Genomic DNA, 5437 nt, shown 5'->3' with positions numbered 1-5437 from the left:
GCACCGCCGAACATTCGCTGCAGCCGAGGGCTTGCCGCTCGACGCCTACCCCACCCGCCCAGCCCCCCGCTGCGGCCCGGCGCTGCCCCGGCCGCTGCGCCCCGCCTCTCATCGCTCCCCCCACCCGGCAACCGGCCGCCGGGCACGGCAAGTCCCAGGGCAGGGAACAGGTGCTGCCGGGACCCCGTGCTGGCTGCCGGCTTCCCGGGGCTGCCCCGGGCACGGACAGGTCGCCCCCCCGCCCCGGCGAATGTTCACCGAACCGGCTGCCGGCTGCCTTCGAGCACCCCCCGCCCCCCGCCACTATCGTCCCCCCCCGCCCCCCCTCCGCCTCCGCTGCCGCTTCTCCCCGCACCGCCTCCACTGCCTCCCCCCGCCGCCGGCGAACGAGTCGGCGGATCCGTAGGGTGCCGGGAGCCCGAACGGCGAGCGGCTCCGGCTGCTGCCGGGACCGCGGGGATTCGAGCCGGTCCGGCCGCGGCCGGGACCCCGTGCCGGAAGCCGGCATCCCGGGACGGCCCCGGGACGGCCCCGGTCGCCGGCCGGGTGACGTTCAGCGAAGCGGCTGCCGCCAGTCTTTGGGCCTCCCCCGTGCCGGGGCCGCGGGGCTTCGAGCCGGTCCGGCCGCGGCCGGGATCCGGGGCCGGACGATGGCTTCCCGGGCCGGTCCCGGTCGCCTCCCGGGTGACGTTCACCGAAGCGGCTGCCGGCTGTCTTCGAGCCCCCCCCCCCCCTCCGCCTCCGCGGCCGCTTCTGCCCGCACCCCCTCCACTGCCTCCCCCCGCCGCCCGCGAACGAGTCGCCGGATCTGTAGGGTGCCGGGAGCCCGAACGGCGAGCGGCTCCGGCTGCTGCCGGGACCGCGGGGATTCGAGCCGGTCCGGCCGCGGCCGGGACCCCGTGCCGGAAGCCGGCATCCCGGGACGGCCCCGGGACGGCCCCGGTCGCCGGCCGGGTGACGTTCAGCGAAGCGGCTGCCGCCAGTCTTTGGGCCTCCCCCGTGCCGGGGCCGCGGGGATTCGAGCCGGTCCGGCCGCGGCCGGGATCCCGGGCCGGACGATGGCTTCCCGGGCCGGTCCCGGTCGCCTCCCGGGTGACGTTCACCGAAGCGGCTGCCGGCTGTCTTCGAGCCCCCCCCCCCCTCCGCCTCCGCTGCCGCTTCTCCCCGCACCCCCTCCACTGCCTCCCCCCGCCGCCGGCGAACGAGTCGCCGGATCTGTAGGGTGCCGGGAGCCCGAACGGCGAGCGGCTCCGGCTGCTGCCGGGACCGCGGGGATTCGAGCCGCTCCGGCCGCGGCCGGGACCCCGTGCCGGAAGCCGGCATCCCGGGACGGCCCCCGGACGGCCCCGGTCGCCGGCCGGGTGACGTTCAGCGAAGCGGCTGCCGCCAGTCTTTGGGCCTCCCCCGTGCCGGGGCCGCGGGGCTTCGAGCCGGTCCGGCCGCGGCCGGGATCCGGGGCCGGACGATGGCTTCCCGGGCCGGTCCCGGTCGCCTCCCGGGTGACGTTCACCGAAGCGGCTGCCGGCTGTCTTCGAGCCCCCCCCCCCCCTCCGCCTCCGCGGCCGCTTCTGCCCGCACCCCCTCCACTGCCTCCCCCCGCCGCCGGCGAACGAGTCGCCGGATCTGTAGGGTGCCGGGAGCCCGAACGGCGAGCGGCTCCGGCTGCTGCCGGGACCGCGGGGATTCGAGCCGGTCCGGCCGCGGCCGGGACCCCGTGCCGGAAGCCGGCATCCCGGGACGGCCCCGGGACGGCCCCGGTCGCCGGCCGGGTGACGTTCAGCGAAGCGGCTGCCGCCAGTCTTTGGGCCTCCCCCGTGCCGGGGCCGCGGGGATTCGAGCCGGTCCGGCCGCGGCCGGGATCCCGGGCCGGACGATGGCTTCCCGGGCCGGTCCCGGTCGCCTCCCGGGTGACGTTCACCGAAGCGGCTGCCGGCTGTCTTCGAGCCCCCCCCCCCCCTCCGCCTCCGCTGCCGCTTCTCCCCGCACCCCCTCCACTGCCTCCCCCCGCCGCCGGCGAACGAGTCGCCGGATCTGTAGGGTGCCGGGAGCCCGAACGGCGAGCGGCTCCGGCTGCTGCCGGGACCGCGGGGATTCGAGCCGCTCCGGCCGCGGCCGGGACCCCGTGCCGGAAGCCGGCATCCCCGGACGGCCCCGGGACGGCCCCGGTCGCCGGCCGGGTGACGTTCACCGAAGCGGCTGCCGGCTGTCTTCGAGCCCCCCCCCCCTCCGCCTCCGCTGCCGCTTCTGCCCGCACCCCCTCCACTGCCTCCCCCCGCCGCCGGCGAACGAGTCGGCGGATCCGTAGGGTGCCGGGAGCCCGAACGGCGAGCGGCTCCGGCTGCTGCCGGGACCGCGGGGATTCGAGCCGGTCCGGCCGCGGCCGGGACCCCGTGCCGGAAGCCGGCATCCCGGGACGGCCCCGGGACGGCCCCGGTCGCCGGCCGGGTGACGTTCAGCGAAGCGGCTGCCGCCAGTCTTTGGGCCTCCCCCGTGCCGGGGCCGCGGGGCTTCGAGCCGGTCCGGCCGCGGCCGGGATCCGGGGCCGGACGATGGCTTCCCGGGCCGGTCCCGGTCGCCTCCCGGGTGACGTTCACCGAAGCGGCTGCCGGCTGTCTTCGAGCCCCCCCCCCCCCTCCGCCTCCGCGGCCGCTTCTGCCCGCACCCCCTCCACTGCCTCCCCCCGCCGCCCGCGAACGAGTCGCCGGATCTGTAGGGTGCCGGGAGCCCGAACGGCGAGCGGCTCCGGCTGCTGCCGGGACCGCGGGGATTCGAGCCGGTCCGGCCGCGGCCGGGACCCCGTGCCGGAAGCCGGCATCCCGGGACGGCCCCGGGACGGCCCCGGTCGCCGGCCGGGTGACGTTCAGCGAAGCGGCTGCCGCCAGTCTTTGGGCCTCCCCCGTGCCGGGGCCGCGGGGATTCGAGCCGGTCCGGCCGCGGCCGGGATCCCGGGCCGGACGATGGCTTCCCGGGCCGGTCCCGGTCGCCTCCCGGGTGACGTTCAGCGAAGCGGCTGCCGCCAGTCTTTGGGCCTCCCCCGTGCCGGGGCCGCGGGGCTTCGAGTCGGTCCGGCCGCGGCTGGGACCCCGTGCCTGTCGCAGGCTTCCCGGGACGGCCCCGGAACGGCCGCGGTCGCCGGCCGGGTGACGTTCACCGAGGCGACTGCCGGCTGTCTTCGAGCCCCCCCCCCCCCTGCCGGAGCCGCGGGGATACGAGCCGGTCCGGCCGCGGCCGGGACCCCGTGCCGGAAGCCGGCATCCCGGGACGGCCCCGATCGCCTCCTGGGTGACGTTCACCGAAGCGGCTGCCGGCTGTCTTCGAGCCCCCCCCCCTCCGCCTCCGCTGCCGCTTCTCCCCGCACCCCCTCCACTGCCTCCCCCCGCCGCCCGCGAACGAGTCGCCGGATCTGTAGGGGGCCGGGAGCCCGAGGCGGCGAGCGGCTCCGGCTGCTGCCGGGACCGCGAGGCTTCGAGCCGGTCCGGCCGCGGCCGGGATCTCGTGCCGAACGTCGTCTTCCCGGGACGGTCCCGGGAGGGCCCCAGTCTCCTCCCGGGTGACGTTCACCGAAGCGGCTGCCGGCTGTCTTCGAGCCCCCACCCCTGCCGTGGCCGCGGGGATTCGCCCCGGTCCGGCAGCTGACGGTTCCCTGTGTCGGACGCCGGCTTCCCGGGACTGCCCCGGGACAGCCCCGGTCGCCTCCCGGGTGACGTTCACCGAAGCTGCTGCCGCCTGTCTTTGTCCCCCCCCCCCCGTGCTCTCCCTCAGGCGGGAGTTAGACGTGCTCTCCCTCGGCGAGTAGACGTGCTCTCCCTCGGCGAGTAGACGTGCTCTCCCTCGGCGAGTAGACGTGCTCTCCCTCGGCGAGTAGACGTGCTCTCCCTCGGCGAGTAGACGTGCTCTCCCTCGGCGAGTAGACGTGCTCTCCCTCGGCGAGTAGACGTGCTCTCCCTGGGCGAGTAGACGTGCTCTCCCTCGGCGAGTAGACGTGCTCTCCCTGGGCGAGTAGACGTGCTCTCCCTGGGCGAGTAGACGTGCTCTCCCTGGGCGAGTAGACGTGCTCTCCCTCGGCGAGTAGACGTGCTCTCCCTGGGCGAGTAGACGTGCTCTCCCTGGGCGAGTAGACGTGCTCTCCCTGGGCGAGTAGACGTGCTCTCCCTGGGCGAGTAGACGTGCTCTCCCTGGGCGAGTAGACGTGCTCTCCCTGGGCGAGTAGACGTGCTCTCCCTGGGCGAGTAGACGTGCTCTCCCTCGGCGAGTAGACGTGCTCTCCCTCGGCGAGTAGACGTGCTCTCCCTCGGCGAGTAGACGTGCTCTCCGCGGAGATCGCGCTTGTCGCCAAGGGGTCGCTGTTGCGCTCTGCCTCCGCCTACGTCATCGTACAAGCCGGCGTGATTTCTGCGACCTGCCGCTGGGCGGAGGTCGGCTGGTTGTGCGCTCGCGGAGCTGACGGCCCTCCAGTTCCGTATATGAGGGAACAAGCGACGCCGAGCACTCCCAGGGCAGCGCTGCCGAGCGGCTGCTCCAAGCCACCCGCCAGGCGGCTGGGCAGGGGTCCGTCTGGCTTCTCGGTGGCTTTCGCCCGGGTCAGAGAGGGGACCCGCGGGGCCGAACAAAGGCGCGGCGGTTTGGAGCGGCCGCTGGCGCACCCTCAGCGGTGTTGGATGGGTTTCGCTCGTCCGTGAGCCGGAGCCCAGCCCGGGCTCGGCAACGAAAGCGGGGAAAAGAAAAAAAGTTGACGAGTGGCTGGCGCCGGCCACTGCCGAAGTGTGGAACCCCCGAAGCGAAGTTTGCCCGGTGGGGCACGGGGGCAGAGAAAGCCGGGGAGACGTGGTGCCGGCGTCGGTCCCACCAAGAATGGAAAGCAAGCCCGTCCAGGCACGGCGAGAGAGAGCCCGGTAAGGGGCAGAGAGAGTTCCCAGCACTGGACCCTCTTCACGGGGGTTCCCCCCCATGGCCAAAGCCGCAGCCCGCGGGGGCACGGCATCTAAGGGAAAAGCCAGCGGCGGTGACTGGCCACTCGTATGCTATGGAGCCCGGCATGGGGGGAGGAGGGCAAGCCGGTGCCCCAGCACGGCTTCCTCCTGGCTCCAGAGGGGCGCCCCGTGATGGAGATGTAACTCGGTGCAGCTTGAGGGAAAATGCAAGCCCACATTTCGGGGAGGCAGAGGTGCCCTGTGAGCCGGTGCGGCCCGGTGCAGCTTGCCCCCCCCCCCCATCTCTGGAGGGCGCCCCGTTTGCTCCTCCGGCGTGTTGCCCGCACGCCGAGCCCCGTGCCTGCTGGCTGCTCCCGAGGGCGGTGGCGGGTGCGCGTGGCTGTGTCTGTCCCAGAAGAACGAGGCCGTGGGGCCTCCGCTGGCTTCCTTTCCTTCTGTCCTTGTTGATCGATGAGGCCTTTCGGGTCGCGTCGGAAAGGGCCCCCGGCCGGCAGGGCAAGGGCGGT

This window comes from Melanerpes formicivorus, unplaced genomic scaffold, assembly GCF_026170545.1.
Source record: "Melanerpes formicivorus ecotype bairdi unplaced genomic scaffold, bMelFor1.0.p_v2 SCAF_272, whole genome shotgun sequence".
Lineage (NCBI taxonomy): Eukaryota > Metazoa > Chordata > Aves > Piciformes > Picidae > Melanerpes > Melanerpes formicivorus.
Note: the sequence above shows the minus strand (reverse complement) of the source record.